This window comes from Sinohyriopsis cumingii, chromosome 7, assembly GCF_028554795.1.
Source record: "Sinohyriopsis cumingii isolate HCF-2022 chromosome 7, ASM2855479v2, whole genome shotgun sequence".
Classification (NCBI taxonomy): Eukaryota; Metazoa; Mollusca; class Bivalvia; order Unionida; family Unionidae; genus Sinohyriopsis; species Sinohyriopsis cumingii.
In genome coordinates, this window is record NC_142967.1 from 67,596,999 (window position 1) to 67,616,330 (window position 19,332).

Here is a 19,332-nt window from a genome sequence, read left to right on the forward strand (position 1 = left end):
TTGTTTAATACTGTTGAGAAATAGCACACTGGATGATGTACAAAATTTTGTCTTCATACATCACTTGCATCAACTGACATGTTAAATTACTGACTGACATTTATAGATTAAGTAACTGCTGCACGCTTAAGTATGGCGTTTAAGTTATAAAATGCCTCATGACATTTTTCAGACTAAATAAAACTTTGTTTTAGAACTCAGTACATTTATCAAGGTTTCAGCTTTTATTACAAACGTTAAACCCAATTTCTGATAACATTCCGACCATACCCAAATTCTCAGCTGATTTTTACTGATAGGCACAGAGCATTCAGAGATAGCTTTAATCGTAACGTCAAAAGATTTAACGTGACCTTTCCCAATAATATGTCATAAATTGTAAAATGTTTTACTTTACACACTTGGCAAATTTGCTGCAATGAGTCTATAAAAAGTATATGAATTTTTTCCAGGCGATCTTTCCAGGTTTCGTTGTCAAAGATGACGTCATTGACGTAACTTCACAATTGTCCGTATGCGAGCTGTCATGTTCATTAAACTTTGAAAAGTAGAAGGTGAATGTTTCATCCAAAACGGCATTACTTTATATTGATAAAAGTAATCTGTATTTATTAATACCGAAAGTTCCTTCCCTTTCTGTGAGTGAAAGTTGCAAGAGTCCTTTCAAAAAGTCAACCTTGGTGACATATTTTGCATTTCCAGTTGTGTTAATGAAGTCATAAAATATTGGCATTGAAACACAATCTATGTTGGTGACTATATTCATTTTTCTAGAGTCTTTGCACATGAGCTAAGTAATATCTGGTTTCGGCAGTAGAATATATAGTGAACTCCAATCATTTGTAATTTGTTCTATGAACTCATTCTGTAGCAAAAACTGAGTTTCTAATTTCAAACATTTCCATTTGCAAGAATACTTTCCGTAAACATGTTGCTTCAAAGGTTGACAATATACTATTTCAACGTTCGGGTTGGACCTTTGGAAACAAGTGATCCAATTCAAATAATAACTGTTTTCGTTCTCTCTCTTCATGCAGTCATAGGTGTGAAAGTTTATATTCCAGATTACTCAGTATTTCTGAATTATGATGACGGATTACACCAAAAGTCACTTGTGTGCGATTTAATTCCATCCCATAATTCCACACTGTGTGGTACATGTACAACTAAATTGAATTAATGATTAAGAGGACTGTCCTTATCAGCATACACATTTAACATATTTATATGCCGAAGCTATTTTTATTCTAGCATCCCATGGATATTAATAATCTAATTTAGGTCCATTACTTTCATAGCATTTAACATGAAGATTATTTTGAAATGTCTGAAAGAGAGCTAGAACAGTATCACCACGCTGAAAACTCCTTTCCTTTGTACTTTTGTCACACCTTCATTTCCTTTTCGACCCGGTCTTGGGTAACGGACGACAGCGTCTACCATTATTCTGCAAAATGGGTCATCAAATGCTGTAATAAATTGTAGATGAGCTTTATGCATCTTTTGATGTGCTTACCTTATTAAAAGTGCGATAGAATGCAAAATCGTTGGGAATGACACTTTTCATTTTTTGCCGCAACGTGAGTCAAGATCTGATTGGTCGTTACTGACAACTAAATGACCAGACAAACTAGTCACGGGCTAAGCTAAGATTTTCCTGTAGATACGATTTTGGAATTACAATTTGATAGTCCGGTGAGTATCCATCACATACGGGTACCTCGGGTGGTTTCCATTTTCTCATAAAGATCCCTTTTTTCAAAAACAATCACACGAACTGGTAATTGTGTGACTTTAGTGTGGCTGATAGCGCTCTGAAACAAAAATGAGATCTTCTGATCCTGTTTCTGTTCGACAATGAGCGATTTATGTTTGTCACACTGATCACGATAAAGATAATCAGAAGTAAAAATAGGATAAATGTGATTATTACGTGTTGATTTATCAATACCAATAACATTGGTGGGCTCATCAAAAGCCTGACCAATACGTATGTGAGATTGAGGAACAATTTTTTTTAAAAAAAACGTCATTCTCAAGCGATATGTATGCCATAGCTTTATTAACTGCACAAACTGGGTATAAATCAGGTATTTCATTTTCAATAATGTTCAACTTTATAATCCAAATCAAGCTTGTCAGTTACAAGTGGATTAACTACAAACTTAACCCCAGTTAGGTCATTCCATAGTAAGACATAAATACCCTCCATGGTTAAAGACGCCACTGTTTCCACTGACATGGATGATGATACAACATCTGATGACAAATTTACACGATGGAGAGGAACACTAAGAAAGACGCACTCAACTCTCTAAATAGGAACACTTTCCTTAAAAGCAAACTGCACACAAAATGCAAAGTACATGATAAAAAAGGCTGAAAAGCTCATTTGTCCCTAACATTTTAATATGGATAGAATTGACAGGATCACTAATATGTGATATAGACCCTTTCGACATGACTGCTTGATTTTGCTGCTTTTCATTAAATCTGTAGCAACCAGAAATATCGTGGCCATTCTTCTTCCAAAAGATGCATGCGCGTAGGAAGAGATAAGGATTTCTGATCAGTCTTAAGTCTGTCTTGATTCATCAGTGAATTACCATATTGAGATTTGGCAGTGTTTGTATGACATTGGAACTTTTGTTTACCAAACAAACATTTTTGAGTGAAATACTTACTGACAAAAGAAACGTTGTTAGTTAAGAAATAATTGCCATCTGCACGGACAGCGTATTCCAAAGTTTCGACCGTTTGCGCATCAATATAGGTTTTCAAGTCATTGCTGACGCTATTCTTGAACTCTCCTATTAAATGAGCTTTTACAGATTATGGTGTTCTTGACCAACCTACTTTTTTTTTTTTTTTTTTTTTTTTTACAGTTCCTAAATCTTTGTCGATACGCATTATAATCTGTTCTTTGTTGTACTGGCTGTAAAGTGTAGACTTCACGATCAATGACAATAGGAACACTTTGTAATGATAAAGTCCAATGCTCTCTTGTGCATTATTATTCTCAGGATTCATTTTACAATAATTAAAATATTCATCTACTTCTTTTGTTTTAAATGGGGTATTAACCCAATATTTCTGGAAACATAAAAACCAGAACTTGTGCGTAAAGTGAGAGAATGATTATTGCTTGACAGTTCTAATTTTTTTTAATACATTGCATATCCCTTTCCAACGTTCATTTCTCTCTCTGTACATTGATTTCTTCTTCTTCATTTGCATTTGCATATCTTCTTATATCTCTCCCTCCCCGCCATCGTTCTGCAGCTGCAACTTCAATTCTTTCTCTCTTTCCTCCATTTTCAACTGCATTTCTCATTCGTCTTTCTACATCTAAAGCTTTTGTAACTCTATTTCCATCTGATTTTTAAATTTCAATTAGTTTGCTTTCCTTTCAGAGCCAGATAGAGGCTTACTAGTGAAACCCAAAGTAGTTTCTTTCCAAACATTTTTTCCACCAACTATCTGAACAAAGTATTACCATTTCTTCTTTCCTTAAAGGACCCTTTGTTCGAAAAGATCATATTGTCTAGCAAGCGGGAGAAATTCGTCCTTTGTCAAGGATTGTGACCTTACCTAATTAGGATTTTAAACAAATGTCTCCACTTTAGATAACATCGAGAAAGCTGCTTGTTTCACTATAGATGTCTCAAATATGAGAAATTAAAATATTTGGAGTAAAGTGTCTAAAATCTTTAAGAGAAATTCGTATATGTTACAACTCTATGATCTTAAACTAAGTAACAGAGAAAGTGAAAACAAAACTCGACAAATATTTTAATCATAGAATACAGGGTGAAAATTTAAATAGAACTTACAGTACAGTGAATTAAGTCCCAAATAGTCCTAATAGTTCTATCACAGGTCCACGTGTATAGATTTCGAAATTACTTCCAGTGGTGTTCCAAATAGGTCCCAATATTGAATATGCTGATCTGCCTTTTGTCTCGCATATGCTAATATGCCAATGACACGGGATTTAGCGATGCTTTGACAGTCTTTATTAATGAAATAATCGAATAGGTATTAACAAACACTTTGCTGATCCATCAAATAATTTACATTCACAAAATCCAACCGAAGTGAACAGTGAACACAACAGTAATTACACTTCAGATGTTAAGATAGGAATGAGTAATATTTCAAGTGAACAACATTTATATGAAAAGGGCAAAATAATAGAGCCATGATTTATATCAGTTTCCTTAGTAAAACAGACAAAGTTGTCAACAGGACTAGGGATTTCCAAGTGGAAAATTATTGTTCTAGAATAAGACTAAAATACATATGTTTATCTCCACAAATCTATAATGTTAGTTATGTAGTATGTTGATTCCAAATAACTGTCAGGAGTCACGCCGACCATTAACATGATTTTGAACTAAAGTCGGTTACACAACGCATCGATTATAATCATATGGAAAAACTAAAGCAATACAAATTAAATATATATAATAATGTGTGGGTTGTGGTAGTGGTGGTTGTGGATGAGGGTTACCTGATAACTGAAGGGAAAGGCTATTTTAGTAATGTCCATATATTTAAATCGCATGCATTGACCTACTGATCACATAGACTAGAATGTAAGAGAATGGTTTTACAATTAGAGCTTAAATCCCTTATAAGCAAAGTCAAGTCTACAGCCAGAAATGTTCCCATCTTACCCGCTCATAACCAAAGTAAACTCATCGTCCTTAGACATTTTCTGGCCATCTCTTTCCAAACAAAGATAATATCACTACCAATCTCATGATCCATATAACTCCACGAGCGATGTGCTAGGACAAGGTGTTGGAATATAGAAGAACTGTAAACGAAAAGGTATAAACAGAACTGAATCGCATCGAAGCCTTAGTGTGACATAATTCCACTTCATAGAGAGTTTCTGAAAGAAGCAATTAATTAGTATGAATAAGTATCGAAACGGAAATACTGATGCTTCTAGTTTATTAACCCCGTCCGCTCCTTCCATCCCTATCACCGTGTATTAACCTCACTGAAAATATATATCTCAGTGAGAGAAAATGATATTGCCACTGTGGCGATACAATTTGTATTACTATCAAATTGACCTCGGTCCTCCTCTCGTTTCTAATTGGGGAACGAATAATATCACTGACTCATTCTATTCCAGTTTGAGTGACGTTATATTTTCATCTGACAAAAACGTCATTTAGCTCAATCGCTTGTATATGTACATTTCAGAGCAATAGGTATATGTGCGTACAAAATTATATGTATGTTTAACTGTACGCATATTTGTATATGTATTTATGTGCATGAAGGCAGGTGCTCATGGGCACACGTGTATACATGTATGTATGTCCCTCTACAGTTAATTTACCATTGTGAGCATTGGAATGCAAGGTGAAATCAAGTGGTAAAGAGTTTACATTATGAATTCATCGTGAAGCAAAATTCCATATTTAGATTTTCTGTAGTGAAGTTATCCAGTACATAGCTTTAGCATTGTATTAAGTATTTGTTTCAACCTGAAAATCATTACGTCATTTCCCCAGTTGTATGACGAATTAATCAGCACGTTATCGTAATCTTGAGAAACTTGAAAGGATTATCTCATCTATTGTTTTCTTTATTTTGTTCACACTAGCATTCTTTTTTTTCTCTCTCTCTCTCTGTACAGTGTCAGCAAGACAGTGTTATACAATCAGACTCTTATATATGGCTTTACCATATCTTGTCTTCACATACTTACTCCCACTGGAGATGAGACACATCATACTAAAATCCCTAATAATAATAATAATGGATAACTCCATAACGCAGCATATATTTTTCATCGTGGTATTCAATGATCGTTCAATGTTTTGCGGTAAAGATATGATTATCAGTATCACGAATACGTCTAGAAATGTTTTATAAGTAGTAAAATGTAATTGTTGTATTGGTTGTTGTTGTTGTTGTTGTTGGGTTTTACGCCATTTTTCGGCACACGATAGGCTATGTATGGCGGCCAGTATTAATGGTGGAGTAAGAGCGCGGGAAAACCCTGGGAAGAATCACCGACCCACGAGTAGCTACTGGCAAGCTTTCTCACATACCCACATTGGCTGAATCCTAGACTCGAACCCACGCAGACAGAAGTGAGATGGCAATGATCCGTAACGGAGAGCACTTTAGACTACTCGGCCAGTCGGGGCCCCAATTGTTGTATTGGCACTTATTAAGATTAACCCATTCATTTTAATGATTTCACTCTTACTAACTCTTTGTGGGGACATTGAAACAAGTACTTGACCTATCGAGGATAATGAAATGTCTTTACTTCTTTTGAATATTAGAAGCATCTGACAAACCCTTGATTTGTTAGAAAGTATAGCGAAAAGTTTTTATATTTTATGATTTAGTGAAAAACATTCAAATTCTAGCATCCATATGGATTGTTTAAACCCCAATGAACCTCTTAGAAAATATGGAAACTCTCATGTACATCTTTCAATATTACGCCAAAGTTTACAATAACCTTTCATAATGCGAGTTCAGAATTCAAAAGAGGAATCCTATAGCTTGCAAGTATTTATTTTGCTTTTTCTGTGTAACACCTGTCTAACTGATGGAAGGCAGTGGCGTCGCTAGGGGGATGCGGGGGGTGCGGACCGCACCGGGTGACACCATCTCAGAGGGGTGACACCAAAATGAAAAATTGCAAATTTTACAGAGCACACACTGCTCGGTCTAGTCGGATTTCATAAGCGGATAACCGATCATAGTTAAATACATGACTTGCAGGCACAGGGTGCCACCATGCAGTCTGCAGAGCGTCTGGTGCTTATTTTTGTCATTTTTATACTGTGGACTTATTTTAAGAAGAAGAAATCCATGGTGGAAGTCTGGAGGGGTGACACCATGAGTTTACCGCACTGGGTGACACCAACCCTAGCGACGCCGTTGATGGAAGGGCAATGTTTTACGGTACTTAGACATATTTACATATTAGTCAGCGTATTCTTTAAATCATATATTGCCATTATTTTCCTCTGAAATATGGTCATATAGTTGACTTTCCTCAATTTTTGTAAAAATATAAGAGTGTGATTCTGATATCCCTGTCCTGCAGGCTGAATCTAAATCTGAAGTAGTGAAATTGCAAGTGAATGTAAGATGATTCGTATTCAAGATTCTGAATAAGTTTCTTTCATAATAATAATGTCCGATTTCGAAGAAATAAATCCAATGAGCTAAATTAACTCACACCTCGAATTATATTTACTCAAACGTTCAAGTCCTGTTTGAATAAACGCGTGTCCATTTATTTATCAAGAACACCCATCCACAGCATTCATGCTGTATTTTTGTAGGTGATATCGTCTCTCATTTAAACTAATGTTTTGTCAAGTAATTGAATACCGCTGATCAGTTAAAACAGAACACATACACAATGTAGTCATGACGTTTTGTAATGTGCATCATTTATAATGTTATTAGATTAAATGCTATTTCGCTATAAAGTATCAGTTTTCAGATTAAACCAACAAGTGATCAACAAAGGGAATAAACACAATATCTGAGGTATGGGTTGGAATGTTCAAGTCGACAACAATATAACAGGAAGTCCGGGGAGTGACTGTACATATATATCTATCTAATGCAGGTTATTACATAATTATTATGCTGTAATAACCTAAATTTATGGAGTGAAATATACGTGCATGTGTACGGTAAACACTATTCACACACACGCACACACACACACACACACACACACACACACACACACCGTTCTCTTTGTTTTTAATCAGTGCATTATCAGTGAATTGATCAGATGAGATGGAAACAGTTGTGTATAAACAGAACAAAATGAAGAGTACTGGTTGCGTCCCATTGTTCTATGACTTTTGAGGAAAGAGAAGACAACTCAGTCGCATGTTTAATAAGTTTAATTGCGTCAAATTTGGCAAAGGAGTGGTAAGTCAGTGATAAGCGATAATCTTTCTTAAAGGACAGTTCAGTCAGCTGTAAGTAATTATGTCTCTTAAAGTTTGCAGAATTTCTCCTTGCAATACACAGCGCGATGGTCCTATATTGAAAAATAGGTATATAACAATCGTAAATTGTGTTGGATTGGACACATCAACACACAAAATCTTAGTAGACGATTTCGACGCAGTCCAGATGAGATGTGACATGATGGTGCATATAATTCATTAAATAGGGTTAGATCTTTTCATTTTATGAAAGAGAAGGTAATACATATTTATGGCATAATTTTCCACAAATCATCTAAGCTGAGGGGTATTTTTATGGAAGAGACTATATCCTTACTGAGCTGGTTCATAGTTTTATAATTGCATTAGGTTCTCTAACTCAGTACAGTTCAAACTACATACAAGTTAAAACAAAATATAATTGACGCAGTAATAAATCATAGCTCACCTCTCTACACTTCATAGCCTTACCAGTTAGTCCAACCTGCTTGTTTAATCCTCCGTTCATTTTTGAAGCATCATGATGACAGTCATACCTCTTTATACTTTTTGATGACTGTCAGTTTGGTATTCATACAGACACATTCTCAAATAAGACGTCACATTATATGATTTCAAGGGAGCATCAAATTTCATAGTGAGGTATCCTTGAAGACTGAAGGGTGACGTTCTCTCTCTCTCTCTCTCTCTCTCTCTCTCTTCAGTGGTGCTTGCACATAAGCACATTGGAACTTTCATTCCAAATATTCTTGGAGCGTTTCCGGATCACTGTGAAATGTGTAGCACATTTAAGAAATTCTGATAAGTCATGACATACTGTAAGTTAATTTTAATTCTTTCACTTTGCTTAACTTTGTATTTAAGGAAAATAAATTTGTTTTGGAATATATGATGCTTTTTAGGTTTCAGCTTTTTCTTGTTACGTAGTTTAAACTCCTCTGACGTCACATATGGTATAGACCTGGAGAAAATCGTAAAATCGTTATATCATCGAACATTTATCATTCATTTAAAATAGCCTCATAACCTTGAAAATAAATAATGAAGTGATGTAACTATCGATCTCCTACTTGGAAAGTAATATAGAATCGGCCAATAACATGTGAATGTGTGTATCTATTGAGCCGATGCGACATATAAATACGGTATATAATCCTATTTAGCTTCATCGTGTCATTCGTGTTAGTAGATAGCACCAACATACATTGATGGAGATTGTCCTCTCTGTATTGGTCTTTGAGAATTTTTTAAAAATAATTCTACTGGGGTTCTATCAAGTTACATTTGTTTGCGTGAGATCCAAATTAGGAAACAATAACTTTCTTTATCGTTGTAAGTATGTATGTTGTATTCTGGTTTGAAATAACTCACAAGTTTTGACACACAAACAAATTAGCATGAGAAACAATCCAAATATCAGGAATATTATGGACTAAGTATTTATTAACGGATAGTTAATAATTCCACCTCAAAGTCACATGTGTGTATGCATACTTACAATATTGAATATAACTGTTTCATTGTAATTGACTCGGATGCGGGAGGTCGTGGGTTCGATCCCCGGCCGAGTCATACCAGAGACTTAAAAAATGGTACTAACAGCTGCCTCGCTTGGCGTTCAGCATTAAGAGGTTAGTGTTAGGACTGGTCGGCCTGGTGTCAGGTTAATGTGACTGGGTGGGACATCATGCTACATGTCTGCGGCATGATGCCCCAGTGCTAGACATAACTATAAACTGCCACATTGCGGACATCATAGCGATATGACTGCAAAATTGTTAAAGCTACGTTAAAAATCAATATCACATCACATCACATTGTAATTGACTGTAAAATATAAACTATGTCCCATGGAATATATTGCGCTCAAATCGATACTTAATATTTTTTACAGAAAAAAACATTTAATTAACGCAGACAATTTATTTTAGCGTTTGATTTACGAATAATCAAAATAAAGATGTAAAGTTGTCGATAAGAACGTTTATCCTGTTATAGTATTATGATACATATATATGCAGAGAGGATAGAGTATTATGTCTGCTTGTCCGTTTGTCTCTATGCAGTAGATATCCTCTAACAGTGCTTACAATTATGATATCTACAATGCTAAAAATGACGTATAATGAGTCAAAAATACCAAATTACAATGTATTCTACTTGAAGAAGCAATTGTTGATCGTTATAAATGCATGTTATTAAGATCTCAGTGCAGTCGAAAACAAACACCGTTGGAAAATCTTCTCCATGAATAAGTAAGGTAAATTGTATTTTAGAAAGTTGACGATTCAATCGAACCATGCACTAATTATGTTTGAATCACTTTGGTAAGACAGTCAGGCTTGTATTTACGTTCTTTCTTTATTACATGAGACCTGTAATAAAATCGCATTTGTAAGAAAATAATTTAAGTCTTAAGTGATCTGATTTAGAAATGTCCATTTGAACTTAAAAAGGATTTCCATAAATATGTACTATATTTGATAGCCGTTGAAATGTATAATCCAGAAAACTATAGTTGCATAAAATGCAATCGAAAGCACCAAACCGAGTACATACAACACTGTGGAACAGGTAGCATACTGCCTAGCCTTTGAATCTTCTCCTTTTTGAAATGCTGTATCCGAAAACTGCATGAGGAGCATGGCGGGAATACAGAATAGAAAAATGAAATACAAGATACATGGACACCACAGACAGTCATGTATTTCTCGGTTACAGTGGTTGTGTCTGTTAGTTCCGAAATCAACAACTGCTTCCCTATCAATCTTCTGGTACATGGGACAATTCGACTCATAGTCCTGTACAGAATCTGAAACTGGATGGTCTTCGGTCAAAACCCATTTAGGATTATCCTTGAAGCCCTTGCTGTGCCTCACTTGGATACAGTGTTTCGCAAGTCGAACTACAGTCAAGGATTTGTCAAGCACTGAGATCTTAGAGTCTTGTTTAAATGAATTGTTTTGTCCAAGTACTTCTCTTTGCGTATGCTGAGATTGTAATAGAGCTACATTAAGGTTCAATTCATATGTATACAGTTTTCTTGAAATAAAATCTGGAATTACCTCCTTCATGTCATTTTCCCCCGTATATTGTCCCAACATAGTACTCAGTTGTCCCTTTTCATGACTTTTCTCGGTTGTATTGGTTCTCGCAATACGTCCACTGGTGCCTGCTACGAAAATGTTGTTGTATAAGTCGTATTTATAGATGTCCTTTGGACAGTAGCTTCGACTGGCTACCGAGGCTTTAGCCGAATCTAGATCTGCGGAAAATATCTTTATCGTTTCGCTCATGGTTGTTAATGTACATGCTCAGACTATTGTTTTTTTAAATTAATGTATTGTCTTCTTAGAGTCACCGAAAGCAGGATAGCCGTACAGTAGCAACATTCAAACATTTTAAAAAACTGCTTTGCAAGCACATGAACCTATAAAGACAAAAGACGTAAACGTGATTGTTGTCCGAAAGGTATGTGATTGCTCTGAATTGTGAAACGTTGGCATCGTCTCACAGCACGTCACTTTTAAATCTAGACGTCTGAGCGTTTTTATTATTCATAGCTTGGTCACGCACATATTGATCCAGAATACCTGTGATAAAAAAATACAGGTTTATTGTCTTCTGTGAAAGCATTTATATTCATATCTTTAATGATTAGACAACGTGACAAATAACATTTCCGTAAACACATAAAACAAGATAAAGATAATTTCTATGTTTGTTTTCCATTGTACGCGTTTATTATATGGATATATCGCAGGGCTGTTTCTTTTCCCACGCTAAAAGATGCTAAATGGTAATTTTTAAAAAAATCAGTCATGTTTTTACAGTGCCTAGCCGTGACACATTATTAAATAGTCAAAGACTGAGTTACATGGACTGTAAGTGACTTGAATTGATTGAGAACTGGAACTGGAACACGAATGGCTGACAATATCTAATTTCAGCTCTATGCACAAGTGGTCAGAACTATCACCTCCGATGCGGGAGGTCGAGGGTTCGAACGCCAGCCGAGTCACACCGAAGACTTATAAATATAGTACTAACAGCTGCCTCGCCTGGCGCTCATCATTAAGAGGTTAGTTTTAGAACTCGTCGGCTTGGTGTCGCGATAATGTGACTGATAGGGACATGATGCTACATGTCTGCGGCATGATGCCCTAGTGCTATACATTACTATAAACAGCTACACTGCACACATTGTAGCGTTATGACTGACAAATTTTAAGAGCTACGTGAAAAATCCAAATCACACACATACTTTATCATGCATTTTGTCTACAATATTCCTTTTTATAAAGTTTAAGAAGTTATTATATTCTTTTCTTTTTTTATTGCTTATATTATCCAAGTAGAGTTGCAATGTACTGAAAAACACTAGTATAGTAACAATTAACACCACCCTCAATATATCAAGCAAAAAAGGTTGGTTACAAGGGCAGGCTTAAAACGAGGTCACATTGTATATTCTAAATTTAATAGGATTTTTTCTTTTTGGAGCCAAAAGTCTGATAATAAAACAATTTAAGTTGTATTAACACTTTGTTTTTAAGCGAGGTATACCTTTTAAAATAAATTTGATTCAAAGTATTTAAATTAAAAGTATAATGAGTGCGCTTTTTGTAAAATAAAAGGTTATTTGCAGGCATTTAATAATCAGCTTTATGTATTTTATGATATAATAAAACACTCAGACGAAAACTCTTTCTCACTCAAATTTATTCTCTATCTCCTTTGACATATTCGATCTGTTTTATTCTGGTTATTATTTACCGTAAATTCACCTTTTATGCATATATCCAAACACCAACATATTTGCTGTTGGTGTACATCAAACATTGTGTATATGTTCACCAAGATACTATATTATGACTTTAAGTGTTTGATCTTGTTTGCAAAGTTAAACACATTTTCCTTAATTTTGAAATAACACCAAGGTTTAAAATATCACACATATAGAATTCATATCATTCTAAGCGGTACAAACATAAACGTTATCGAGCGGGCATAATTTCCTATCTATTAACCGATTTGACATACATACTTACATACATACATATCAAAAGACTCTTCTCTCCCTCTCTCTGTCTACACCCAACTAGTAATTTAGAATTCTCCCTAACTTGCACAGTAAGGTCCGTCTATATGTCTGTATGTCTAAAGTTGTTTTTTATATGTGGCTGTACGAGCTCCACGAGCGATGTAAATTATATATCCCATTCTAAAAAGAACCCATTATCTTTGACGAAACTCTCTTCTCTCTCTCCTTAACTAATAATTCCGAAACCTTCCTACCTTGCATGTCTTTTGTCCGCATGTCTATAGTTGTTTTTTATAAGTGGCCACCAAGCACAATGGTTTTATCTGAAGCATTTTAGTGTTTATATTTGAATTTATAATCCACCGTTTTAACTTATTGTCATAATCTAAAAGTTATCAACAAAATGATCTGTCTTTATCACTTCACTTCGTGATCGGGTTGACAGGATGCAAATTATCACACACGGAGAATAAATGATTCATTCTGTGAAAGTCAGTGACGAATTATTCTTTACATATGACAGCATTTATGTGTGCTTGTAGTAACAGTGAAGTAAAAGGCTCTGCCGTTATACTTACACACATATATAACACAAACGGACGCAAACTTACACGCACACACGCGCATACACACATGCTTGTACATATTAATTCTGTATATAGAAGTATTAAAAACTGTTTTACTTGTAATAAATTGATATATTTATGGCAGTGTTTTAAGACAGCTCTGAAAATACTTATTCGTTCTGTGTTTAATAGTGTGTTCAAATGCATTACTTAGCCCTGGATTCAACAGTGTTCTAAACGTTCTATAATTGCACTGATTATTCCCCTTGTTAGCAATGTTTATCAGCTATATGCATGTACTGATTACTCCTATATTTGGCAGTTGATAACGTTCACCTACCGTTAAATAATTTAAACTGAGAGCTGTTATACGATCTTAAGGCTGGCATAGGACGTAAAGAAATCAAACCAATAGGAACATAATTCTTGCATAAGCGTTCGAGTTTACCCATCACTGTCATCTCACCTCTGTCTGTGTCAAGTCTCTGCTCGGCCAAAGTGTGCATGTGAGGAAACTTGCCAGTATTTTCCCGTGGGTCTGTGGTTCTTTTCGTGGTTATTCCCCGATTTTTCCTCCACCCATTATACTGCGCTCATCAAAGGCATTGAACCCCAAAACATCGACGACAACATTATAATTTTCTGGATTTCTTTAAGTGTTAGGAATATTGTGCTATTAAAGATATAATTTCAAACAAGTGAACATTTGTTTCTCTTCACACTTTACCAAAGGTTTCTTATGTGTGCATGTCTTACCACACGCCTTAGAAGCAAACCGCAGGCTAATAATGTTAGATAATGAAGGAAAGATAAATTCAGCTTAAATGAGAGCAGAATGTTAAAGATGACGGTGATGACAAATTTCATTACATCAATCAACTTTCAGTCAACATCGCTGATTGGCCTTACATATTAAAATAAAGAGACAAGTGAAAAAATGAAGAATATAAAACAGCAATTATGTTCTTTCTCTAATGAGTTATTTGTATTATTGTTGTCTGTTCATTATCTACCCTAGTCAATGTTTTTACTACTACTTTATGTTTGGTAACATTTGCTGCCCATGATAATCGTTCCCATTTGTAACATCCACAGCGGTCACAGTTATTTGTGCAAAAATAGCCATTTTAATACATATTCATTGTATCACCTGTCTCTTCCCATACATCATTATAACAGGAAAACAGCTGGTTCCCAGTAAGACTGATAGTCAGCATGTGATTGATTATAACATTAAATTTTATTTTTATTCCCTGAATAATACATCAGATTATGTAGATTTCGCTTCAGGAAGCCAGGTAGACTGAAATAACATTTGCATAGTTTTCTTTGAAAATAATTGTTCTTTGTGTTCCTTTTAATTTCAACAATTTTATTAACATAATTTACAGTGATATAAAATTGAATCGGACCAAATCTTATCCAAACCTTTCCGAGGGTCCTCTCTCTTATAGTAACTAATTATTAAACTATACAGCACAAGGCTTACATTTTCGCAGAATTTCTGTACTGTTTAAATTTAATGCACGTAATGATGACTATTTAGACGGAGACAGACATGAAAGAGAAGAGAGTTAAAGAAGGAAAGAGAACAGTTAAGTGAAAGGTAGGACTTGGAAGTGAAGGCATGACAGTCGTTAAAATATGTTTCTGTTACCAGAATATAAAGATGATCTTGTATTACATGGAATTTAGTATTCAGTGCTAACATTTTGAACATTTAAAACTTTAACAGCAAGACATGGATAGATTGATTCTTTAATGTTCATTAACTGAATATATTCTGTAAATGGTGAATATTGATGCTCAATGGGGACAGAATTCCAACTCCGAATCAAGCTTAGAAGAAAGAGGAAGAGATCTGGTCCAAATTACACTGCAGTATGGCTAATTAAAGACTATTCCCAATAGAGCCTGGATGAAAGAAGAAGATATCCAGTCCAGAATACACTGCATTCAGATTGATGAAAGACTATTCCGAACTGAGCTCGGAAAAAAAAATGAAGAGATCCGGCTTAACATACACTGCATTCTGGTTAATGAAAGGCTATTGAGCTTGAATGAAAGATGAAGAGCTCAGGTCCAACATACAAAGCATTCTGGTTAATGAAATACTGTTTCGAAGACACAAGTTTAATACTTCTTCAACCTTTAGTGGAAGAAATTTACACACACACACACACACACACACACATATATATATATATATATATATATATATATATATATATATATATATATATATATATATATATATATATATATATATATATATATATATATATATATATATATATGTGTGTGTGTGTGTGTGTGTGTGTGTGTGTGTGTGTGTGCCAACTATGTTATTTCTTTTGTAATGTTTCATAGTTTTTTTATATATATTATTGTTTACCGGGAAAAATATTTGTTCTTCGAAGCGATAGCATTTGAGAAGAAATAATTTATTTTGTTGTATTCAGAATTCTATTTGGGTGAAGTTATTTATTATTCTGTGGAATTTAAATTATTGTGACTCAAAAAAAAGACCCTTGGCACATTACCACAATTCAGGTCATTAGTGCATTAGTACATTAGCGACCACCGGCCACTACATCTCACATCAGCGTTGGAAATTATTTGGAATACCGTTAAAGATTATTCAGAACTTTATTTTTTGTGTTTTTGTTGTTGTTGTTGTTGTTGTTGTTTACATTATCACTTTGCATTCTACCCAAACAGCAAGAAAGAGTTATGACTTGTACACAAAAAGGTAATAAAAAAATTAAGCAGTACATTTAGAAATGGAGACCCGTTTGACTTAAATATATCACACTTGCTTCTGATTGTATTGCAAGTTGGACTAAACCTGTGCTTCCCACAATCATACATCAGGATCAGAGTTTATAAAGGGACGTTGCATTGGATGTACCATTAGGATCGTATTTGATTTAATACTTTTTATTCCAAAATGGACAATATTCCTTTACTGCTTCTTCTGATTGATTTTTCAAAGTAGCCTTTGAATCATTTGTATGGCCATTTATTGATACGCTTATATATTTTTCAAATTGTGATGAACCGATAAACTTGATGAATCTTTTGTTAACAAAGCATCAAATCTTTTATGATTATTAATGTTTAAGTTTCCTATTGTTTTGGATTCGAAAGAGGATCCCAATAATTGTTTATCCTATGTGCGGAGATCGGATAAAAAGACAATATTAATGGAATTATCGTAAATAATATAAATTATCTTCATTCTGAGTGTGATAATGATACATCATTTACTCCTGAAGATTCAGGGAAATATCTGCCTGATTAAATTTTTATATTGCATTAATATTCCGTACGTTCTGTTTTTACGTATCAGCTCGAGGGGATGGCACAGGACAGAAGCCTCTGGCGATCTTTTGTGGGCGTCCTATACCCCGGAGGGGTGACGGGCAAAACTGAACTGATCAGTTTTTACTATCAGTGCCGGATTAAACCCTGTGGAGGCCCTTAGGCAGTCGAGCTCGTGGGGCCCCTGTCGCAAATGGTTTATCGATAATATTTTGATCCTTTGTCGCGGGGCCCCTGGGCCGGTGACTTTTTGGTAATCCGGCACTGCTTACTATAACTATTGAAAAGACAACAGTAGTTAATTTTGGTAGCAACACGAAATATTATCTAGCATGTACATTCAATTGGGACTCCACTGAGTTTATTGTCTTACGTGTAACGTTTTCAATTACTTAGAATATAATAAACCTCTTAATTATCCTCCACAATTAGTGACGTTAAGAACTTTCTAATTCAGTGGAACAAGGTCTTTTTAAGTCCATTTGGAAGGATAACTGATGAACAGTTTAGCAATCTCTAAGAGTAAACATCTTTTATTATCATTTCCGAATCCATCCAAAGGATAACTGATGAACAATTTAGCAATCTCTAAGAGTAAACATCTTTTATTATCATTTCCGAATCCATCCAAAGGATAGCTGATGAATAGTTTAGCAATCTGTAAGAGTAAACATCTTTTATTATCATTTCCGAATCCATCCAAAGGATTATTAGTGAACTAAATCCACTTTTACAAGTTTGTACAGCAAATGATCAAAGGACAAAATCAACCGAAATATGTATGTGAAGGATAACAGTGAAGGCGATTAAATATGCTTGATATATTTAAACGTGTGAATGAGCTGAAAATAACATGGAATAACATATTGTGGAAATGGTTATTGCAGTTTTCGGTATCAAGTATTGCTGCTTTCTTTTACTGAGAAGCCGTGTCTTAATTCAGTGAAATAAAAGATATAAATTCACTCTGCCTAGACGTCTTTGAAGCATATTTAGAGTTAACTAGATCATTAGAAAAAGAAACTGCTAAACAGTTTAGAAAGATAAATATGAGCTAATGCGTTGTTACAACAGGTGGAGAAAGTGTTTATTACAAAACGGTTTCAAAAAGGCGTTAGATTTGTTAATGCTTTATTAATGAAGATGTTTCCAGGATACGTTTTAATAATTTAAAAATTGATTTTCTATCAGTATTAATTACATCGGTTGTTAAGGCATAATTACACCTAACAAGTATCACAAATATAGATTTAATATCAATTACGACTCAATTCTGCAAAAACCTTTTTAAAACATTGATGTGTATACTGTTATAAGAGAAAAGTTAAATGTGTGTAAGTACATATGCTTACTCCCAAATTTATTTTTGTTAAAGTGGATACTATTTTCAATCTGCAGTGATATGGTAGCTTTAAAATATTAGTGTAAGTAATAATACTGGTACTATTATCTGTCTCTGTCTCTCACTGTCTCTCACTGTCTCTGTCTCTCTTCTCATTTTATTTCCTTTCATCACAAAATGACGGAAAATACATGCATAGAACCATTGACATTTTACTCTCATAATTGGAATATTGTAGCAATATGCATGTATTATATGTATGTGTCATCTAATTTTAAGTAAAAAGAAAAATTAAAAAGAAAACAAATCCCATTAGAATCTACTGTGTGCTTAACTAATTTTAAATTCCTATTCCCTGCTATACCATCCCAAACGTAATCTTAAAATTCTTATTGGATTCTCTTTCGTCCCAAACTAATTGATTTCTTTCAGAGGAATCCGGAATGACTGTGTTGATAAATGAGAATTAATTACTAGGTCGTCATGCGAGTGTGTCTGCTACACACGAGTGCATATAACACCGACTGATTAACATCATTTTTTGGTGATGTGTGCTTAGTCGTTAGGGAATATGGGCTCGAGTGTGCAGGCAAGGCGATGGGTGCCATTTACCCGCGGACCTGGGTTCGAATCTCCGTAGAGTACGAATTAAAAATTTTCTAACCTGTATGATAGTGTTGTTTGTATTAAAATATTAATTCTGCCTACTATTAACAAACATTCTTCAATAGAATACCATGGATAGCACTTTCTCTCTCTCTCTCTCTCATTATATATATATATATATATATATATATATATATATATATATATATATATATATATATATATATATATATATATATATATAGATATATATATATATCATACAGATATCAAAATAACTTACCTTGCTCTTAAATTATTCTCATTATAATTATCCAAACTGTCAGTGTCAGGATCCATAACTGAAATGAAGTCATCTCTAGTTTCAATATACATTTAGAGCTATCTCCATTAGGTCCATAACTATTTACAAGTATGAGTCGATAATGATCAAACATTACAACAATGATATTTCCCGCATTATCTTTTTCATTTCATGGGTCATACATT

The 19,332-nt window shown here is 34.4% G+C and overlaps 1 long non-coding RNA gene across 1 annotated transcript; it reads right to left on the minus strand.

The window, feature by feature from the left end:
• Nucleotides 1–7,898: 7,898 nt before the first annotated feature.
• Nucleotides 7,899–13,381, minus strand: LOC149795456 (uncharacterized). Its single transcript, XR_016422332.1, has 2 exons — nucleotides 13,260–13,381; nucleotides 7,899–11,554 (listed from the first exon to the last, which is right to left on the minus strand). It is a non-coding gene; the product is annotated as an uncharacterized LOC149795456 (long non-coding RNA).
• Nucleotides 13,382–19,332: the final 5,951 nt, after the last annotated feature.